The sequence below is a fragment of the Protopterus annectens genome, chromosome 5.part0, assembly GCF_019279795.1.
Source record: "Protopterus annectens isolate FY-2018-M chromosome 5.part0, PAN1.0, whole genome shotgun sequence".
NCBI lineage: Eukaryota > Metazoa > Chordata > Ceratodontiformes > Protopteridae > Protopterus > Protopterus annectens.
Window position 1 is genome coordinate 1114406878 of NC_056735.1, and position 24364 is coordinate 1114431241.

Below are 24364 nucleotides of genomic sequence, written 5' to 3' on the forward strand. Positions count from 1 at the left end.
CAAAGTATGGGAAGTCTCTGGGACAGGAATCTATCCCGCCAGCATGTCCTGTTTATTGTGGTGACAAGGTTTAGTTCCCTAGAGCATGTAGCTCGGAAGGACTGGGATTTCTTTAGGTGTAGCATGTCGAACAGTTCTGGGTTTGACATAGCTTTATATGTTAGGCAGAGATCACCTCAGAGTAGGCGATATGCTACGAAGTAAAGCTGGAGTTTTTTGAGGAAGTCAGTGTACCATTACTACCACAGCTGAAGTGGTCAGGGTAGTATGTGGTCTTTGTGATGTCTTGCAGGAGCACCTTGGACAAATGCACAGAAATATGGAGACGTATGCATATGCTGACCACTGTATCCTGCCCTCTGTACTCCATTACCTGGCAAGAATATGTCTGATGCACAGTGTGATCAATCCATGCTTGGGTGTATGTTTGCATGAATCATTTTTACTGTAATGCATTTTGCTTATTTTGGCCCATAGTTATGAACAAGAGAAAGCAATACTGCACCCTCTCTGCCCCATATAGTCATCTTCTGCAGCCAACTCCTACACAGATTCTGCATAAGGCACTTCCTCAAATGCTTAGTCTGGGACTTCTTCCTCCCAAAATCTCCATTTTCCCTGCTATATCTCTTTGTGTAGCAATATGTTGTCTAATATTGCACACACTGCAAAGATTTTAGTGCAAATTTCAGGGCATACTGCAGTGCATCACCAGAGCTAGAACTGGGCCTTTAACAGTCAAAATACATGTTTGACAATAATTTTGGTCTGTGACAGGGCACTGCTGTATGCATTATCTTCTGTGGTCTTGTGGGTTTCTAACTGGTGTCATTAACTATTGTTCCAGGGCATATCCAGCATCATCTATAATCTATATCCTTGTAGAAATTCCCCCTGGACAAATCACTGATATAAGATATATGTTTGCCAGATGTGGAAGACATGGGCATGGCCTGGGTGGCCTGCATGGGCGGATTCACTGTACAATCCCGAAATACTGAAATCTCAGTTTCAGTATCTCGAGAAGAAAGTACCGAAACTGCAAAATCACGAAACCCCATAAAACAGAACATCACAATATTGAAACTTCAGGATATTGAACTTTCAGTATGCGATGCTCTGATTTAAAATTCACCCTCCACCACAGAAGCAAACACACATACACCTTCCTCCCCAAACTACAACAAACCAACAAAACACATAAACACACAAAAATACAGATCAAACACCCCCACTACTTATATATACAAACTCCAAGGTCGCACTAAAAAGAAAAAGACACTAAACTCACTGCTACACATACCACATTCCCATTGCACAAACACACACATTACTTATGTACAAACACCACCACTTTCAACACTTACACAGTCGCACTTGTACCTGCCTACCCTTACACCTAAAACTTCCCAACACTCTCACATACACTCAAATCCCTAACCAAAACCTTTAAAAAACACTTACCTTAATCTCCAGCTATAACCACATATCAGCAGATATCCCCATATCCCAGAGCACACTTCACCTTACAGAAAAAGTAAACCACACATCACATAGCGCACCATCACAACTGCGGATTCGACATTTCCAGTTTTGGTCATATATAGTTTCGGGCAGCTGCACTTTCAACACTTTTGTCTCGAGATATTGAAATTCAAGATTTCAGTATTTTGAGATTGTGAAGTAAAACCGCTTGGACATAGCATATTATATCTTGAGCATATACTGTATTTCCTGCTCAGCTACTGGGACCTTTATTATGATATTGGTGCAGTCAATGACTCCTAGTAACTCAAGAAAATGGACTAGGTTATAAAATGCCTGTATGCATTGTTTCTGTCCTCTGTGGTATGTGGGAACCATGTGTGTTCTCCCATATAGCAAGGCATTGAGAAAATGTGGAGCACTCTTGATGCAGATGCCTGGATACATCCACTCTGTCCCCCACTAGTCACTGAGAGGTATCTGTAGCTAATAGTCTTAAAGCCACACATACCTTGTTGTCCACAGGAATGGCTACTCCATGTGACTCAGAGGCCTACATATAACAGCAGGACAGCTTGACCAGCTTCAGCATGATGCTTCTATGTACATGGTAGTGGGCCACTATTTCTGTGTCATGGAGGTCATGGTATGTTAAGCTTAGATGGATAACTTGCACCTCTGTGACTACCAGCAGCAAGAACATCATCTTGTATTTAATAGTGAGAATGTTATCCCAAACATATTCTCATGGTCATCTCCCATACCTCTAGATTTTTTCTGCAGTCCTTAACTCTTGCTGTAGAATCTGTTCATGCAAAATCCATAGTTTATTAATCAAACTGCCATATTGTTTTGTTTACCTTCATCTCCATTCACCATTGTCATTATTTAATAATGTTGCTTATCTTCATGCCATCATGCCACCATTCTCATATCGTGCAGGCCAGAGTATTAAATGGCCTGCTGTGTTCATACTCATTGTGGCTTAGAATTACCCCTAGCGTCTATGTGGATGCTTTTGTGTAAATTCAAACCATGATGTGCAAAATGTTTCTGAATCATAGAGCATATATTCAACTTATGTTTCAAACTAAATATTAAATTTAGTTTTACATTTCAGGCTGTAAGATGGATGCATATATGTTTCTCAAATCTCCATCTTTACATACACTCTGATGACCTAATACTTGCTTTCCTTATATTCGCCTTCATATAATCTTCACCTTTTTTCCTTTTCCTTTCTTTCTTATAAGGGTTGGGAGGGTGGCCTAATGGTGAAGGTCTTTGCCTTACAAACACAAAGTGCAGGGTTTGAGTCTTACAAGGGATAATTGGCTAGGCTTAAAATGGCTCGCAAGGGCAGTTAGCTTAGTACGAACCTATGAAGTACAAAGGATTAGTCCAGATAAAATCACTTTAGCTAGCAGATCTAGGAGACTCTGTCTCTGATATCCTTCCTTGTGAGAAGAATAAAGACACCTTGTTAAAGTTTTAAGTAGTTTATTCAGATAGCACTGTTTTTTATATTTTATCTAAACTTCAATCCTCAAAACCTTCTCTCAGGAAAACAATCATGCCTATAACACTACTCTAAGAAGACATGTATTGTATACCCAACTACACCTATAGCAAGCCAATCTTTCCATCATAAACTATTCTCAGTCCACTTTTAAATTCATGCTTAAAAACTTCAAGGAGTTCTTAAATCAGTTTATTCTCCTTGTATCATTCTTCACTGCCTTTATAAACATCTTTTCAGGCCAATAAGTTAGTACAAGCACAACTGGTGCATACTTTCAAGATGCATACAAATCATCCAAGATGCAAAGGCTCACTGTGCTAACTTATCAACCCTCCAGCAGGACTAAATTAAACCATTCAGTAAATCATGGACCGCATGAAATTAAGTAGCATCAGAAAATGGGGAAATCTCACAGATAATACCCTTTTGGAGAACAGATGGTCTCCAAAAGCATATCCATGTTCAAGGAAAGCCTAGCATCAATTCTGTGGCTTCACAGCAGCATGTTAAACCACTGAAGCACAGACAGAGAAAAGAAAATACCAAAAATAAGTAAAAAATGAAAACTAAGGCAGATAACTAGGGTAACAAAAAAACGATGTACTCACCATAATAGTCCATCTGTGTTCAACTTGGCTGTACGGATGAACTCTGAAAGAAAGATAACCATAATATGAATATACTGATGCAGTAAGGAATAGCATAAAAACACACTTTTATTCAACCAAAAAGAATAAAAATCAATAAAATAAGCTCTTTCGTCTCTGCATTCAGAAACTTTTTCAGATAAATATGATAGAAAACTTTCCACCTTTTAAAATACACCATTTCTACTCAAATTAACATCACCCCCCCAAAAAACAGCCAATAGAGCACCCAGTCCATAGTGTTCATGCTCCACCTTAGCAACCAATTTTACTTTAAGACGTAATCTGAAATATTTAAGAAAACACTTTTAAAAAAACAAGTAACATAAAATACATTAAAATCATCTCTCCAATGCTTTTAATTTCTAAATACTGGAAACTGATACCTGATCATTCTGGCTGGGCCAGGATGTTACATTAAGGTGTAGTTGCCAAATTAATTCACATCATTCCAGTAAAAGCAACCATGCCCCCCCCCCCCCCCATTCATGAATAAAGCTTCCAGTATGATAAATCTAAAACCTTGCCCTGGATATTCCAAAGAATGTCTAGCTAATGCATTAGTATCTTTCTTTTGTTTTATGTCCCTTAAGTGCTCATAAACGCAATTCTTCAATTTTCTATCAGTTTTCCAATATAAAGGCAAGAGCACAAGGAACATATTTTATTTATTTTATTTTATTTTACATTTGTTGACCGGGCTAGTCTAGCTGGATAAATGTCATTTTCAGTAGAGGCCCGGGGAGAAAAGCTCCACAGTAAGACATAATTTTAGTAAGATAGTTGTACAGAGGGTGTATTTAGCAGATAGAATGTAGTACATAACATTTTCATAAAAGTCTAAAACTAATACTAGCATTAACAGGAAAAAGTACAACAGATTTTTCTTTTAAACATCCATCCATCCTAGCGGTATTGAGAGTCCAAGAGTAGATGAGAAATAAAGAAACGGTAAGAGAATATCTTGTTATGGATAGCAGGAGAAGGAAAAGGCATGGAAAAAAGGAGAGCAAAGGATTAGTCAGGGATAGAACAAGGGCAGAGCCACTGGGAGTAGAGCCATGGTTTTAGCTGCTTCTTGAAATTAGGTAAACAGGTAATAGACATAAGTTCACTTGGAAGTTTGTTCCAGATGGGTGCAGTACAGTTGGAGAACAGATTATCCCCAGCTTTGTTGTTGGATTTGTTGGGGGCAGCTAGTAGTTTGGTAGCAGAGCGTAGGGAAGAGATGTTTTTATATGGGGTAATAAGTGAACAGAGTATAGTGGTCTTAGTGGGCTGATGAAAGATTTTGTGGGTGATGGTCAGTTGCTGAAGTTGAATATGATTTTGTAGTTCTAGCCAGCCTAGTTGTTTGAGATTAGAGCAATGGTGGGTACGGAATGGGGCTCCTGTTGCAAATCTGGCTATGTTATGGTAGGCTGTTGCTAGTTTGTTGAGGTTACTTTTAGATAGGTAAGTATAGATTGGAGAGGCATAAAATAGGGTAGAGAGTAGGTGGGTTTGTGCTAAAGTACTTCTGGCTGAGGGGGTGAGGAAGGGTTTAAGTCTGTAGAGAGATCCAAATTTTCTATTGATTGATTTGATAGTTAAGTTAATATGGGAATCAAAGTTGAGGTTGTGGTCTATTGTGACATATAGAAGTTTGGTCGCAGGATCAGGGGATATTATGGTGCCATTGTTAGAGGATATATTGAAGGTGAGAGAGGATGACTTATGTGATGGAGCGAAAAGTAAAAGTTTAGTCTTTTTTGGATTCAGTAAGAGGCAATATTGTTGGAACCAGTTTTCGGCTGCTGTGAAAGCTTTTTGAGTGATATTTTGAAGGTCATTTATGGAAGAAGCTGAGCATATGAGTGTTGAATCATCGGCATATTGAATACAGATTGATTGAGGAAGAGAGTTATTTAGGTTGTTTATAAAAATAGAAAAGAGGAGAGGTCCTAGTATTGAGCCTTGCGGTACACCTATTTTGATAGGAAGAAGAGATGATAAGTGATTTTCCCATAGCACTGCTTGTTGTCTATTTTCTAAGTAGGAATAGAACCACTGGATAGCCTGAGAGTCCAAAGCAAAAGATTTCAGGATGTTAAGTAAGAGTGTGGTTGACCATATCAAAGGCTTTAGAGAGGTCTAAGAATAGAGCAGAGGACAGTAAGTTGTTATTCCGATTTTTATTAATATGGTCAGTGAAAGGCAAGAGAGCAGTAGTAGTACTGTGATAAGGTCTAAAACCATGTTGACAGTCTGCTAGGAGATTGTTTTGGAGGAGGTGATTAAGTAATTGCCTATGTATACATCTTTCCATGATTTTTGCTAAAGGGGAAAGTAAGGCTATGGGACGGAAGTTAGAGAGGTCATTTACGTTACCACCCTTATGTAATGGGATGATATGAGAGACTTTCCAAAGGGTTGGGTTACAGCCTTCTGTTATGGTACGATTGATTAAAATAGAGACAGGGAAGGCCAGTGGTATGGCTGCAATCTGCAGGTATTCTGCTGGAATGAGGTCAGCTGAAGGGGTACAAGGTTTTAGCTTGGTAAGTAATTTATGAATGAGATCTGTTGAGACTGGTTGTAGTTTAAATGAGGGGGTATTATCGTTTAGGGAGTTGGGTGCTTGCGTGGATGGTGGGGATAGGGATGAAGCTAGGGAAGTAACAGTATCTTTGAAACATTAGTTAAATGCATCAGCAATTTGATTTGGGGAGGTCTGAGTGAGGTTTGAGGGTGTAGGTGTTTTGGAGTTACCTGGGTGCAGTAATTTATTGATACCTATCCAGAATTTCTGGGGGGTTTGATGTTGTGCGTGTTGAACTTTTGAGTAGTAATTTCTTTTATCAGTGACTATCAGTTTCTTTGTTTCATTTCTAAGTTGTTTAAAGGTCTCATGGTCAGCTGGGTTTTTGGTAGCTCTCCATTTGTCCCATGTTCTATTTCTACATAACATTTTTTGTTTGGTTTCTTTGGATAGCCAAGGAGCAGGCTTTGTTTTGGTTCTTGTTACTCTTGTAGGGGCATGGTGGCCAAGGATTTGAAGGAATTTATTGTTAAAGTAAGAGACAGCTTCATCTAGAGGCAAATATTTCAGTGGAGACCAGTTGCAAGCTTTTAGCTCTAATAGGAAGTTGTCTGTGTTGAAGTTAGTTTTGTTCCTGTTAGTTCTGAGTTGAGTATTAGTGGGGATGGGGCTTTTTTGTCGGTTGATAAAAGTGATTTGATGGTCACTGATATTATCAGGTAGTGTACCTGTGATATAACACATAGGGTTAGTGTTAACTAGAATCCAGTCCAGGATACTCTGTTTGGAACTGGTTTTATTTATTCGGGTAGGGACGGTAATAGTCTGAGTAAAGCCATAGAGGTTTATGTGAGAGGTTGGAAATTGGGAAATACAACAGTTCCAATCAATATTAAAGTCACCTAATAGTATGGTTTCCTGAGGGAAAGAGGTTGAGAGCCAGCTCAGTAGGTTTTCTAGGCTATTAATATTGTTACCTGGGTGGATATAACAGCAAATGATGTAGATAGATTTATTTTTATTAATTTCTAGTTTGGTGATTAAGATTTCACTGTTGTTGAGTGAAGGTGGTTTAGACTCTACTAGGGTAGCTAATAGTTCAGTTTTGTAGAGTATTGCTACTCCTCCGCCCTTTTTGATCTGACAATCAAGTCTAATGATGTTATAACCTGGAGGTAGTATGTCATTGTTCTTGGTGTCTACTTTTAGCCAGGTTTCAGTCAGGCATAGGATATCAAAGAAGTAAAGGTCTAGGTGGGCATGTAGTTGGGTTATCTTATTATTTAGGCTCTGAATATTGAGATGAGCTATCTGGAGAGTATTGGTCTTGGTTGTAGGATTAATAAGAGCAGTTGGGTTGTTAGTTGGCATAATGGGTTGGTCATGGTTTGGGCCCGGATTAGGGTAATGTTGCCATAAAGGCATAGTAGTTGTTGGTGACTATGTGTGTTTATGGGATGTTTGGAAGAAATTGTAAATGGTTTCCTGTTTTGGAAATATTTGATATGAAATGTTCTATGGTAGTGAGGTATGAGGTATGGAGGTGATGATGTTATGTTGCTGTGAACTAGAGGTGTGTTTACACGGTGGGTAGTGGCCTTTATGAGTGTACAACACAGTGTACAACCGTCTCCATGTTGCAGACATATTTTCCATGCAATATAACTTTAATATTATTAATGTTAATATCTTTAACTTCCAAGATCTTCTTCTTTCGGCTGCTTCTGTTAGGGGTCACCACAGCGGCTCATCTGTTTCCATTTCTTCCTGTCCTCTGCATCTTGCTCTGTCACACCAACCACCTGCATGTCTTCTCTCACCACATCCATAAACCTTATCTTAGGCCTTCCTCTTTTCCTGTTACCTGGCAACTTCATCCTTAGCATCTTTTTCCCAATATACTCTGCATCCCTCCTCAGCACATATCCAAACCAACGTAATTCTTGCCTCTCTGGCTTTGTCTCCAAACCTTCCAACCTGGGCTGACCCTCTAATATACTTATTCCTAATCCTGTCCACCCTTGTCACACCCAGTGCAAATCTTAACATCTTTAACTCTTACCACGTCCAGCTCTGACTCCTGCCTTTTTGTCAGTGCCACGGTCTCCAACCCATATAACATAGCTGGTCTCACTACCCTCTTGTAGACCTTCCCTTTCACTCTTACTGGAACTCGTCTGTCACAAATCACTCCTGACACTCTTCTCCACCCACTCCATCCTGCCTGTACTCTGTTCTTCACCTCTCTTCTACACTCACCATTACTCTGAAGTGTTTATCCCAAGTATTTAAACTCATCCACCTTCGCCACCTCTACTCCCTGCATCCTCACCATTCCTCTATCCTCCCTCTCATTCACCTTTAACTCTTTAACTTCCAAGATGGACTTGCAAAATGGCAAAAGCCACATATTTTCATCAGACCCTCCACCTGTTGTCCTCTTTTGTTGTTCAAAGATGTTTTTCAAGTTTTTCCCTTTCCTATAAACAATAATAGGTTTGTCTCCCACAAAATTCCTAACTTCTCTGTCATCATTTAAAATCCCCCATTTTTTTACCAAAATATTTTTGATAGACTCACTATCATTACAAAAAGTTGTAATGAAGGCACCCTTAAACTCTAAACTGTTATCATAATTCACCTGCCTCCAATTAGTTTCTACTACTTTTCTGTTCCAATTCTCTCATCTTCCAATACTTGTTCTCTTGAGGGGGATTCTATCAGTCCATCATCATTCAAAATGGGCTTACAATAATTCCTCTCCCTCTTATTTATTACCTCTATCATAACTTCTGTAATTATTCTGAGGGGGTAACCTCTTTTTAGAAATATGTTTTTCAGTAGATCACATTCATCTAGGAAAGATCAGAATGTGCACACCATCCTTGCTGCCCTAACAAATTGACCTATAATGACAGCCCTCTTCTGTTTAAAGGGGATGTACTCTTCTAGTGGAGGAAACTGTTTGCATAAGTTTCTTTCCTAAATATCTCAGAAATGTATCTATTGTTAATTCTATCTTTTTTCAATAGTACATCCAAACAGGAGATTTGGTCTTGACCTTCTGTGTATGTGTAAAGGTTATGAAGAACGTACTGTTATTAATATAATCAATAAATAATGTCACATTCTCAAGGGGTCCCTTCAAAAAATAAATATGTTATCCAAAAACTGTATGTAAAAATTACCATATTAATAGAAGGGTGAATTGAACAAGTATTTTTTTCCGTTTGGAGCATGATGATGATGATAGCATATAGACCCCCTTGCCACTCCTTCTTTCTGAAGGAAGTATTCACCTTCAAACAAAATAAAGTTATTCTTTAAGATAATATCAGTTAAGTGTTCAAGCATGTTGACCTCTCCCTGGGAGGTATTCTTATCCAAAAGAAATTCACAAAACCATTAAACCCCTATATTACGGGGATGACCGTGTACAGGTCTTTTACATCTACTGTTAAGAATATCATATTATCGTCAAAGGGAATATTTTTAATTCTATTCAAAAAGTCCCAGGAGTCCTTGTAGATGTTATCTTCATCCCTTAACAGGGTTTTTAAACTAATGTCAATGAATTTTGCTGGTGGTTGGGTTATCGAGCCCCTTGCGTGTACTATAGCTTGCATGAGTGGTTGAAACAAATCTTTGTGTAATTTAGGTAACTCAAACATCACTGGGGTCAAAGGGTGGGATACAGTCAAAAAATTGTACTCATCAATAGAGATTAGACCTTCTATGAAAAAAATCTTCCAAATCACCTGTAAAACGTCTATAAGTCCCATTTAACTGGTTAAGGGATACCAGTTCATATGTCCCATTGCAAAGAATTCCCAAATTTGTCTAGAGTAATCATCTTTATTCATTATAACAAGCCCCCCCCCCCCCCCCTATTGGGCTTCATGATCCTAATCTCATTATTCTTCCTAAATTTCTCTAAATATAAAACCTCACTTTTTTTCCAAATTATTTGTATAGGGTCTTTTTCTACAATCAAGGATACGAATGTCTAACTCGCATAACCTTTCAAACACTTTTAAGGCTGGATGTATTGGGGGGGGTTAAAAGTGCTAGACATATGCAGTGGGTTCATAGTGGTGTTAATACTTTGGAACATTACATTCAAATTCAATTTCCTTAGATATTGTTTTAAATTGATCAAAATATTTGCTATATCCAAGGGACTACTAGGAATAATTCACAACAATCCATATCAATATCAACAGAAGAAAAAGTATACATTTTCCTTCTCCTTATTAATCACAGTGTGACAAGGTGGTAATTGAACAGGTCTACCACTCATCTCCATTTCTGTTGTCAAACTCAGTTCCTCCTGTTCCTGGACCTCCCCCTTTGATTCCCTCTCCATCTGTTGTTGTATCCACCATTCTGGGGGGGGGGGGGTGTTGTGTTCTGCTGATTGTTCCACTCGTTTGTCTGATCTCTCTTCTTGCTCCTCAGATGTTCTGAGTGTCTTGAGTTCAAGGAATTCTTGCCTGTTTAAGAACCTTCATTATTAAAGTTGACATTGGGTCCATATTTCCATCTGGGTTAAGTTCGGATGTGACAGAATGTTTCCCCCATCCCTGTGATACAGGTGGCTGTGGGTATGCTGTATTGTCTTTATAATCATGTTTGTCCCTCTGTATTTTCTTAAGTTTACTGTTTCTAATACTTATTAATTGTTCCTCACTGCTAATGAATATATGGACATATTCAAATTCTTGGGTCTATATTACGTTATCGAATGTGGGTAACATCGAACACCACAACACCGACACACAAAGCCCGAACCGCAAATAAGTCGAACCCCCTAAACCATGATTTTTCAAATCTCGAACCATCATAGTCGGCCAACACCACCGCGTGCTACATACTACATAGCCAAACATAATAAATAAAACACATACGTACACAAACCAAACCCTACTTCTAACACTACACTAAACCTTACATACATTACTATCTATGCACTCACCTTAACCAGCACCTTAACCCTAAGGTCCGTAACTATCGCACACTTACCCTACAGACATAATACCCAAAGAAAACAAATAATCCACACATATACAGTTAACAAAACCCTACTTCTAACCCTACACTAAACCTTACATACATTACCTATCCATGCACTTACCTTAACCCGCACCCTTACCCTAAGGTCCGTAACTATCTCACCCTTACCTTACGGAGCTATACCGCAGATGGCCCAACCATCACACTTCGACATTTCGTGGTTTTGTACGTTTACCGTTACCGTAGTTTGTGCTTTACGTGTCGGTCTTCTGGTGTTCGATATTACCGGGATTCGATAATGTAATATAGACCCAAATTCTTGAATATATGGACATATTCGAACCTCATGTTTAAATAGTCTGGATGCTGTAGGATCATTGTGTCCAGATGTATTACTTCCCTACTAAGTGCCTCAATAACCTTGCTGGCTAGGCTTACGTAGGCCCTTGGGCCGATAGCCTAGTACCTACCTATGAACCTATAATGTTCTTATTGTGCCTATTACCAACTCCATATATTCAATGCCATGTTTATTAAATAATTCTAAAAATTCTTTATGAAAAAGTGAATTGGCAATTAACCCCATCAGGAACCGCCACATATGTAACCCTTTAGGGACAATGTTCAGTTTAACATATTCTAAAAAATAAGCATTATCTAATTGCAATTTCTTGATTTTCAGTAACTTATAATCAAGTTCTGTCAACTTTTCATCAAAACTGTTATCTACTGAAAACTCATTTTCTAAAGAGTCCCTGTATGTAGCCAGTCATTTAATATTATTTATTTATTTATTTATTTATTGACATTTGTTTACAGAGAACATCCACTGGGCCATAAAGAGTCCATTTTCAGTGCAGGCCCAGGGAGGAAAGCTCTAAGACAAAATAATTTAAGTACATGTTTACATAGTATCACACTATAATAAGCAAAAAAAAAAAAAAATAGAAAAAAAATCCTGAGTATCCATAGGAACAAATTAAAATGTGCAAAATCCACCACAATCAGGTAGTCAAATGCTACAGAATCTGTACCACTAGCAGTTGAATTTAGGATAATATAGAAATGAGTGCATAAGGACTAGAAAGTATCAAAGGCAAATCAAAGTAGTTACAAAAGAGAATAAGGTTAGTAACAGGAGGAAAACAAATTAATAGATTCTCAACCAATAAAAATGCTGAGAAAAAATTGATTGACCTTTTCTATTACAGATATAGAGCAAGAGATATAGTGGTTAGAGAGGCTTGATAGTGTAGGGATAATACAAGGTAGTTAGAGTGGCTGGATAACATAGAAGCAGTGCCGAGTTTGCTATAGAGAAAGACTCAAGTAATGGCTTCATAGGTAGTAGCAGGTGGATTAGTGCAGTTACATATCCAGTTAGAAGGAAGATGATTATGAAGGGCAGTTTTGAAGTTGGAGGGGCAATGTTCACTTTGTATAGAAGGGGGGAGGTTATTCCATAATCTGGCAATGATCCAGGAGTATTGGAGTTTTCCTGCAGGTAAGCTTGGTTTATGAATTTGGATTAAGTGCTGGTGTTCTGATCATAGTGGCCCAAGAGTGGAGTAAGGCATAAGTAGGGAGCTAAGAGCAGAGCACTCTAATGGTTTATGGATAACTTTATGTGAGGTGGTTAGTTGTATGAGTAATAGGTAATGAGGGAATTCTAGCCATTGTAGTTTCCTTAGGGCTATGCAATGATGGGAGGAGTGCCTGTAGCAAATTTGGCAATCTTGTTGTAGCAGGACTCTAGTTTTAGTTTCAAGGAGGACTGCAAGTTGATTAACAATGGTGCACCATAGTAAGTACATGAGGGCAAGAGCTTGTTTAGTTGGTAAGGAGAGAGACCTCTTATGCCTGTACAGTAGCCCTAGTTTTTTTGTGTGTTATCATTAATATTTCATTGGATGTGCAGTTCGAATTTTAGGTTTTAGTCTATTATGACTTCTAATAGTTTGGTATTGGCTACTAATTCAATTTTTATAGAGTTTAGTGAGAGTATATTGAAACCTTCTTTGTTGAGAATATAATTTATTTTGGGAGTAAACAGCATAAGCTTAGTTGTTTTGGTATTTAGAGATGATTTTTGTGGAGCCAGGATTCTACCATAGAGAATGCGGTTTGGGTCATTTGTTGTAGTGTGTCTGGGATGGAAGCAGAGCAGACTATGATTGAGTTATCTGCATACTGGACTAGGGAAGTGTTTGGAATAGCTTAGTAGCGATTACCTATGAATATGTTACACAGGAGAGGTCTTAAAATTGAGCCTTGTGGAATGTCTGTGAGGTTATGAAGGTAGGGAGAAATAGAGTTTTGACAGTTGACAGCATGTTGCCAGGTAGGGAGAAATAGAGTTTTGACAGCTGACAGCATGTTGCCAATCTGAGATATAGGTTTTAAACCAGTTAAGAGATTGAGAGGATAGTCCGGTGGATGTAAGATGAGACAGGAGAATGGTGTGGGAGATAGTATCAAATGCTTTTGGTAGGTCCAGAAATAGAGCTGATACAGTATGGCCTAAGTCACGGGCTTTGATTATATCTAGGAAGAAGATCAGGGCAGTGGATGTACTGTGTCCTGGACAGAATCCATGTTGGGTTGGGGAGAGGATGTTGTTATTTAAAAGGCAATGGATAAGTTATTTTTGGACACATTTTTCCAGAATTTTTGAGATAGGTAATAGAATAGCAATGAGTCGAAAGGTTGAGATATCAGAGGATGTGCCACCTTTATGAAGTAGGAGGATTATAGCTTTTTTTCCAAAGGCAAGGGACGTGAGAATCCTGGACTGACCTGTTGATAAGGATACTTATTGGGTAGGATACTGAATCAGCAGTGATCTTAAGGAATTTGGCTGGAATATTGTCAGTAGAATTAGAACAGGGCTTTAGGTTCTGAAGGAGTTTTTTTTTTTATGGAGGATATGGAGATAGGGGAGAGACTGAATTCTAGTTGGTGGGGTTCTTTGCTACAGCTTTGAGTACTGATATTTGGGCTAGATAGATTATGTAGTGGTGGAAGAAGGGAGTTGGGTAAAGGGATGTGATTAGATGGTAGGGCTGAGGAGAAAGAGGTTGTAAAATTGGCTATAGTATCAATGAAGTAGGAGTTGAATTTAGAGGCGATGAAGTCAGGTGGCATGTCAGGGTATGGGTATGGATTAGATCTGGTGCCAGGGTGTAAAAGATTATTAATAGAAGACCTGGAAAGTTTAGGATTATTTTTCCTGTTTCTTTGTCAATTCCAGAAGTATTGAGTATGGGTGGGTTGAAATGCCTTCTGTCATTCGACATATTGCTCATTGTAGAGATGGTGTATTGCTGACCTGTTCCGATTCCACTGTTAATTTTGTTGTTGTTGTGTCTTTCGGCTTTTCCCGGTTAGGGGTCGCCACAGCGGAACTCTGGTCCGCTAATGATTGGTAGTTGATTTTTACATGCCGAGTTACCAGCCCTGACGCACAACCTTCAACGAAGGTACGCCCATTCATGCATCTCTCCACACAGAAGACGCTCTAGCTGAGAATCGAACCGGACAGCATCTTATTGTGAGGCGACAATGCTACCGCAGCACCACCACTGCTGTTAATATTCCATTTAAATATTGTTGCACAGCTGAAGTTAAAGTGATCCTTACAGGTTGGGTGCACGGAATTCCACTACTACAGTGGTCCCCTTGAAATATACCTTCAGACTGTTGGGGTGTGACTTAACTGTTCAGTACAATCCATCCGTTGGGTTAATTGCTGTATTAATAAAGTTATTAAAGTTATATTGCAAGGAAAATATTCCTGCAATACAGAGGATTGTATACTGTACTTTATGTTCCTCGTGTTCTTGCTTTTATATTGGAAAAACTGATAAAAAAAATTGAATTGTGTTTAAGAGCACTTGAGGGACATAAAAAAAAATAAAGATATTAATGCATTAGCTAGAAATTCTTTAGAATATCCAGGGCAAGGTTTTAGATTTATCATACCAGAAGTTATTCATGAATGAGAGGAGGACATGGTCACTTTAACTGGAACAACGTGAATTAATTTGGCAGCTATGTCTTAATGCAACATCCTGGCCTGGCCTGAATGATCAGGTATCAATTTCCAGTATTTTTAAATTAAAAGCGTTGTTAAGATGATTTTTAATGCATTTTTATGCTAATTGTTTTTTAAAAGTGTTTTCTTAAATATTTCAGATTATGTCTTAAAGTAAAATTGGTTGCTAAGGTGGGGTGTGAGTACTATGAACTGGGTGCTCCTATTGCCTGTATTTAAGGTGTGTGTGATCAGCTGTTAATTTGAGTAGAAATTATGTATTTTAAAAGGTGGAAAGTTTTCTATCATGTTTATCTGAAAAGTTTAATCAAATTTTAGAACACCACATCCTTCCAGGAGACCTGGATAGGGGCTGGAGGGTGGGTTGTGAGGAAAACATTGAAAATCGAAAACACAGATGGAACGTTATGGTGAGTACATAATTCTTTGCTTGATGTTGTCAATTTTCACTTTATCCTCACTGATGAGACAGAGTCCCTAGCTACCTTTCTCTTAGAGTGCATCATGGAGGGATATTCCTCAGAACCATCGAACCAAAGGAAGCTCTGCTGCTGGAGACCAAATCCAACTTGTAATGAGTAATAAAGGTGTGAGGATTAGCCCAAGTAGCTGCAGCACAAATATTGTCTATAGAAGTTCTAGAATTGAAAGCAGAAGAAGCAGGCATAGCTATGGTTGCGTGCACCTTAACAGGCCTTGGCAAATGTTTGCCCTGTGCCTTATAGATGAAAGATGTACATGATCCATTTTGCTAAAGTTATCTTAGATACTGGTTATCCCTTTCTTGTTTCTGAATAGGGAACAAATAATTGACCTCCTTTCCTGAAGTCTTGTTTTGTGGAGGTAAAAATCGCAACCAGCTGTGAACATCTAACAAATGGAGTAAATATTCACCCCTGTTCTGGAAATTTGGAAAGAACACTGGTAAATCAATAGATTGATTAATATTATTCTCAGACGCTATCTTCGGTAAAAAGGAAGGGTCAGTCTGTAAAGAGATTCTGTCTTTATGAAAAAACAAGCAAAGAAGTAGGGGCAGTGAAGGGATCCATGTAATTAGCTCAAATAGCAAACCTTTTCCACTAACTTTTATACAACTTGCAAGTGGAAAGTTTTTGAGATGATAATAAGATGTGACAAACTGGGGAAGAGAGTAGTGGATGCCTGGTTATTACTGGAATTGGAGGAGCCAAGGTGTCAGCTTGAGGCTGTTCAGGTTGGGATGAATCATTCCTGTCAGATGTGACAGAAGATCCAGAACTGGGTTCAGAATCCAAGTTTTTTCCAAAAGACAAGGCCAGAGGAAGGGAAACCAGATCTGTTGAGGCCAAAAGTGGCAATCAGAATTATGTTTTCTTCAACTTGCTGGGTTTTTCCAGAACTTTGGGGATCAAGGGAATGGAGGGAAAGGCAAAAAGGAGGCCTGGGGACCAATAATGAAGAGCATCCCTCTGGGATTCCCCCTGTGGGGGTTTTAGGGCAAAGTAGCTGCTGTATTTGCTGTTGATGGAAGAGGCAAAACGATTGCAGCAAGGCTGGTCCCATTTTTGGAAAATCATATCTGCCACATTCTGATTGAGGGACCACTCATGAGGCATCAGAATAGACCTTCTCAATTTGTCTGCTATCACATTGGACTTCCCCAAGATGTGCCTCACTATCAGAAAGCAGTTGGATGAGATCGCCCATTGCCAAACCCTGAGCACTTCTTGACAAAGGGGTATGATCTGGTTCATCCTTGCTTGTTGATGTACTAAACTACCGACATACTGTCTGATTGGATCGCAATTGTTCTCAGAGGGAGAGCATCCTGAAAGGCTTGCAACGTTAAGCATCCCTCTCGTCTCTAGTACATTTTTTTGCTCTCGTCTCTAGTACATTTTTTTGCTGACTGGCCTTGATGGGAGACCAGGTGCCTTGAACTGTCATTCCCAGAAAACCCCATGCTGTCTGGGAAGCATCTGTATTCACCATGGACTTGGACTGAGGGGGAATGTAAGGACGGCCTTGGGTTACTTGATCGGACTGAACCCACCACCAGAGATCTTTTTTGCATACATTGGTGAGTCAAATTTGATAAGATATTGGGAGATCTAGAATGGACCATTATGTCTCTAAGATACACTCCAAAATTCTCATGTGAAAGCATTCTAAAGGGACTAGAATGATGGCTGTCGCCACAGACCCTAGAGTTTGTAGCACTAGGCGAGCAGCTACAGAAAAGCCCTGACCTGACTGCGGATGGTATTGACTCTTGTGGTTGGAAGCCTGGCTACCATTCTTGCTGTGTTTAGAATGGCTCCTATAAATTCTAGATTTTGAGATGGTTCCAAATGCAACTTTTTGTGGTTTGAGATGCCTAGTTTTGCACAGGTTTGCAAGACGTAGTTCCTTGCTTGTATAAGTAGATGCCTTGTTGGGGCAGAAATGAGCCAGTCATCCAGATATGGAAACACTCAGAATCTTTGTTGTCTCAAGTGAGCTGCTGCTACTGCCATGCATTTGGTGAACACTATGGGGCTGTAGTGAAACCAAAGGGCAGAGCTCGGAATTGGGAATGACTGGCTCCAGCCGGAAGTGTAAATCCCTTCTGAAAATCATGAATCAAAGCACAAGTCTGATCCAGGGTGGGGGAAGCCCTCTGATCTGACTCAGACTGTACCCAGGCATTCAGATCTATCAGCTCCAAAACTTGAAGGCAAGTTGGAAGAGGAAAAAGGGTGGGAGAAGTAATGTCAGTCAGATCCTTGGCTCTGAGGCTAAGATCCAAATAAATGTTTTGCCAAAGCTGGTGTCTTTAAGAGCCTTTGAACCACCTGGTCCACATCATCATCAGAAAGGGTCCTGGTTGAATGTGATGAAGAGGCTGGTGTTCTTGACCTGGAGAAGATGGGTGAAGGTACACTCAACATACCCCATTCCAAAGGAGAGTACCTCGGCTCTTCAATGGAGAATGGACTATGCCTCTGATTCAATCCTGTTGGAACAGATGAACTTTTCCTCTCTGTAGAAGATTTTGAAAATCCAGCTTTTCCAATGCTGAGATCCAAAGTTTGTATCAGATCTGACAATTTGGATTTCTTTCTTGTCAGATTCGAGAGATCCTTAGGAGCCAACGCATGTCTTTTGTTATGTTTTTCATGCTTGGATGAAGAAGAAGCCAGGCTGGATTGAGCCGACTTCGAAGGTCATTGTTTCTCAGATCCATGCTCTACAGTAGACCAAGGGAAGAGGACACCAAAGTGGAAAGCCAGGGGAATCCTCCTCTCATCTATGAGAGAACCCTGGGAGGAGCCAGAACATCATTTCTCAGGAGCTGCACCCTCCAGGGGAATTTCTTTTTGGAATACAACTACCCTGGAGGAACAGAGGTGGGATTCAAATAACGGAGACAATGGCCATAACAGCACAAGAGTTATTGCCACAAACATTCAAAAAGAGGATTGGAACAAACCTACACAGGGAACATAGATCCAGCCTCTAAAGCAAGATTCCAAGTGAAGAATTGAACATTGGGGCTGGACAAAGCAGTCAGCGAACGCATCCATGTCTCTACCATAGAGTCAAACTGACAAGGTCCCCATGCAGGACAAGGAACACAACTCTTAACCCCTCAAGACAACCCCCTCTGGAGAAAAAAAAAACCTGACAGAACAGTAGGACAAAGGCCCAAGGACCTCTGTGAAGATCCGCACTGCCGAGGCATTGCAAGGGATAGGCTGCAGACATACCTCTTAGAGAAAGAAATCTAGACAAAGCCATAAGTAATGGGGGCACAAAGGCCAAAAAAATAGGGACCATTTTTAACTATTGCTCTTAAAAACTTAAAATGTTGATAGAATAACAGGTTTTGCATCAGCATGGATTTTCTGAAGGGTATGAAATCTGAATCTCAAATGTCTGTCATTATTTTCTGACCTCAGTCCTCAAAGATTTGGCAATGATTTGACAGAAAAACCGCAATTTTATAAATAACAGGCAAAAAATGAAGCAAATATCTGGACAGTCTACAAAAATCTGTACAGTTGAGAGATATGGCTTCAGAAAGAAACTACTGGATCTGAGATATGCCTCAGATCTGAAGAAAACCATACCAATCCAGTAGCTCCGGATGTGAAGGAGCTGGATCTGAGAACTGCACAGCTCTCTGAGGACACTTGGCATACATTGGATTCCAGTCTTAGGATATGAAGAAGAGAAAATAAGGGTCAGATCATTCAGGTCCATTGGTGAGAGAAAAACAGGGTCCAAATGACTCCTCACAGATGTTCGATCCTAGGAGGTTGTCCCACAGCAATAGTCACATACAGTTGGATCCAAACTCCTAGGATACGAAGATGAAAGGCAGGCAAGTGGAAGCACTCCAAGGAACCAAGTCTGTCAGATCCATGAATGACCTGAGATCTGACCTAAGCCCCAGCAACCAAGGAACCAAAGGATTGGATCCCATATCCTTGATAAGTTATTGGAAAGTCTTTCTTTTGCAGGGGGTTGAGCCCTGAAAGAAACCAGCATAAAGATTCTAAGGTGCAGAAGCCAAAGCACCCAAACCCTGCACCTCCAGCAGACAAAGCAGCCCACCATGATTCTGCTGTCCAGTCCTCCACGCTAACCGAGTACTCTTATTTCCGAACTAGCCAAGGACCACACAAGCTGATAATGACTGAAAGTCAGGATTGAACTCTCAGCCCTTGGTTTTGGAGGATGAGATATTAACCACTGAAATACCACCATCTTCTGACAGTCTGCTGTTATTACTCTCAAACTTCCTGCATCTAAAAAGCACACAGCCCTTTGCACTAGAACAAACCTCCGCAGATGCACTTCGAAAGACACGAAGTGTAAAACTCAAAGCCCATCACTAACAGGTGTTTCAAATAAAATAGCCTCAAAAAGTCAGAAAACCAAGACCCATGAGACAAGAAACTCTTCATCAAAGGCATGAACAGGGGAAGAATAACTCTGACCAATTCAGCTGCAGCTCATCGTTCAGCTGCACCATCCGATCCCTGTTTTCATTCAAAGAGCCATTTTTTAAAAAAGGAAATGGAAAGGAAAGTAAATTACAACATAGAAAAAAAAAGGTGAGACATTCGGACAGTAGAAACTGTTTGGCAGTAAAAAGCTGAGTGTAGGGACTGAAGGCCCAGAAAAGATATCTAGCAGCTAAAAAGTCTTACCAAACTGGGATGCAGTATGTCATCAAAGCATAAATAAAAATATTGCAACAACCTTAGTTTACAAAGCTAAAAAGCAGTATGTCTAGCCACAGGCAGCTACAGAAGAAGGGAGGACTCCATTTAAGGAAAATGATAGGTAAAAAAGGGAGGAAGACTATCAACTATAGTAGGAAGAAAATACCCATAGGTAAGAGGAAGTAGGGAGAAGTAGAAAAGATATACTTGAGAGAATAAAAAACCTGAAGGAAATCTAAGTACAGTTGTTAGAAGTAAAGAAATTAACTATAAAGTACTTAACTGCCCAAAGCTATAAGGTTAACTACTTCTTTGCGAAAGTGGCAAACGCGATCTGGGATAATGGTGGAAAGTGCATTGTGGGTAATGGGAGGGGTCCAAGAGCTTTATTGGTTGCCATGAGCTTTTGTAATGGCTGAATCAGATCTGAGGGCTCAGATCCGAAACCATCTGTGAGGATAAATTGAAAGTTGACAACATCACATCATACATTTTGCTATCCCTTTGATAACTGTGGCTTAAAAAAAATATTTACCAAGTATGGGAAAATAAAACAAAAGTAATGTAGGTTTGTGTGTGTGTGTGTGTGTGTGTGTGTGTGTGTGTGTGTGTGTGTGTGTGTGTGTGTGTGTGTGTGTGTGTGTGTGTGTGTGTGTGTGTTTGAGAGAGAGAGAGAGAGAAAGAAAAAAAGAGGTACAGAGAGAAAGAGTCTGTATTCATATGTGCACTCGTACTTCTCAACTTCTTTGGTCAGGAATTCTGTACAAAGGGATGACAAAGACCCCAAATCAGGGACTTTTAAATGCTACCTTAATTCCCTTAAAAAGTTAAAAGAGCAAGAAGTTTTACACCAACATGTTTTTTGTGAACAATAAAAAGTACAAAACTGTAATTGCTGGATTTATTGGTTAAATGTAATCCTCAAAATTTACTAGAAGATCAAACATTTTTCAAGGGAATATGAGATAAAATCAGAGCCATTCTATGAAAGCAGGGGAAGCTGAGAAGTATGGGGAGGTGAGATGCATGCATTGCTGTGCACACTATGTATTTTTCATTTATTTGATCTCGATGAGATATCTGAGGTGTAGACAGTAAAAAAAGTGGCTATAATTGCTGGGCACATGTGTATATCACAAAAAATACACCTGCTACATCCATAAAAAACATAAATATACTATGTTTTTCAAAAAGAGGCAGCATAATTATGTCTTGTTCATTCACTCTGAACTATATTATAGCCCAGTTCTTATGCCTAGCCCATTCTTTACCCTTCACTTACACACTATGCATCTTTCATCTGTCACCATTTAATCTGGTTTTCACAAACATCTGCATTGGTGCTGTTTAGACCATTGCTCATAAAAAATACAAATGGTTATATCCTGCAATGAGAACTTTACAAACAACTGTTCAACATAAATTTTGAGAAATGAATGACATTTTTCATTTGGGCAAACATACTATTGGCTTTGCTAATACATTTATCAGTACTTAATAGAATTATAGTAAATTCACTTACATTTGAGAATAGGCATGCAGTATCATAAAGAAACAGTAACATAGGTAAAGATCTGCACCTCTAAGGTTAGACTTGAAGTATGCTTTGTGTAAATGCAGGCATCTGCCCAATACCTTAAGTTAACCAGAGCCTGTATACAGCTCTCTCTAGTGCGCTTATTGAACAACACTTTGACTGGGATTCATAAACAAGTGGTATGTGCCTGTGCAGCACGGACTGTCAAGGAAGCCACAGCTAAGGAGAGATAATAGGCATTAAGTCATTCCAGTGGGTGACATAATAAACAGAAATGCAGTGCTAATGGATACGCTGCTGGAAGAGCATTACAGAAGGTTACATGACTGATAAGATCAACATCACAATTAAAGCAGGTTTGGCTTGGGTAACCAAATCAGTGCATTCTGAAATGTGCAATGTGACAGCAGAAAACTGTACCTCATACTCGCTTGGAGCAGGAAGGGCAGAATAGCAGCCTTCAGTAGGTGTCTTCGGGGCTGCACAGCAAAGTGATAACTTTGCTAATTATATAAATAGGCTACATAGGAAATTAGGAAAACAGAGAATTGCAAGCAGGGGGAACCACAGAGGTAGGTATAAGGTATGAAATATGGATGGTGAGGATTGGTATTATTTTGAGGGGGTACAAGTGTCCCTTTTTCATATATATAAAAAAAAAACTAGATGGAGGAGGCAGTGATGTCAGGTTTTGGATGGGACAGAAGGAAAAAACACATACTCAGACATAGACAAGGGTGGTAAAACCAAAAGGTGAAGAGGTCAATGAAAGGATACAGACACACAGTGGGTGGACAGGTGGTGAAAGGAAATGTTGAACAATGAACAAGGAATGGGGAATGACAATTAGGGAAAAAGGGATGGAACACACCTGAGTATAGGGTAAGGCCCTGGAATTTTTGGATGCTAGGCTGTCCCTGATGGCAGCAATCCCAGGCATCACAATCCAAGTAGCTGATGTTAGTTTAGGGAATGGTGACTCCTCTGGTGGCCGGATGATTGTGGCCTGCCAGTCACACTTCTTTACAAGCCACACAACATGCTCTACATTGCTGAAACAGGCATTTAGTTGTTACTGCATGTCAGACATCATTAGTCTCTGCAGCTATTGCTGGTTGACTAGGGCAGAAACTCCCCAAACCATTCTCAGAAGAGGAACCTTTGCCCCTCCAAGACGTGGCCATCAAGATGATGAGTGATCTCTATAGATCACTAATAGAAAGGGAAGCAGGGGCAGACCTGGTGGCCACTGGCATCCCAGCTCTTTGACAGATACAGCCTAAGACAAGTACAACTGCACCTCTTCCTGTACCACAGATGGACCTGAAGAATGAAACTACTACACACAGACACACGCACACACACACACACACACACACACACACACACACACACACACACACACACACACACACACACACGTAACACGACTGCAATTGTACAATGGACTGCTATACACACACACACACACACACACACACACACACACACACACACACACAAGTAACACGACTGCAGTTGTACAGTGGACTGCTATACACACACACACACACACACACACACACACACACACACACAAGTAACACGACTGCAACTGTACAGTGGACTGCTATACACACACACACACACACACACACACACACACACACACACACACACACACACACACACACACAAACACGGAAGTAACACAACTACAACTGTACAGTGGACTGCCACAGATGATATTCAGACTTTGCTGGGAGAGTCACTTTCACCTCATGCAACTCACAACATGTTCAGTTTCCATTTCTCTGACAATGCAAAATAAAATGCATTCCTAACTAAACACATGAAAGATTTACCATATTAAAGTTTTGATAATGAGTTTACTTAGTACTCTGAAATCCTTTGGTGCCTTCTTTTAAACTTTCTCTTGTCTCTGGTCCCAACAAAGCCCCTGGCCCTCTGAGAAACTGTGTGCTTGCCACTCAACTACATGGAAAAATGACCTCAATCCCCCCACCCTGAATATACCTGGCTGACATTCTATCTACTGACATTCAGAGCGATACAAGGATTGTTGTCTAGCCAAGGACGTGAGGAAACCAACAAAAATAGAAAAACGCCATCACAAGCTTTATTAGTCAACTACATGGAAAAGTGACCTCACCCCCCCCCCCCCAAATATACCTGGCTGATGTTCTTTCTACTGACCCTCAAAGTGATACAAGGATTGCTGTCTAGCCAAGGATGGGAGGAAACCAACAAAAATAGAAAAACACCATCACATACTTTATGTACGTGTCCCAATTGCTTCTTCCTCACCTGGTGTTAAAAGCTTTTTTTTTTTTTTTTTTTTTGTGCAAATTAATCTAGGCTGTGGCGTGCACATGTATTTCTCAGATCAC

General features: G+C 39.8%; 1 protein-coding gene and 1 long non-coding RNA gene across 2 annotated transcripts in view; one reads left to right on the forward strand and one right to left on the reverse strand.

The window, feature by feature from the left end:
* Positions 1-24364, forward strand: part of LOC122802063 (complement C1q and tumor necrosis factor-related protein 9B-like) — a 273178-nt gene that overhangs the window by 16224 nt on the left and 232590 nt on the right. The gene's annotated exons all lie outside the window — the stretch shown is intronic.
* LOC122802064 overlaps positions 1-24364 on the reverse strand; it is a 123564-nt gene that overhangs the window by 4709 nt on the left and 94491 nt on the right. The window contains exon 2 of the long non-coding RNA XR_006364867.1: positions 3616-3658. This is a non-coding gene — a long non-coding RNA (uncharacterized LOC122802064). The remainder of the gene's footprint in view (positions 1-3615; positions 3659-24364) is intronic.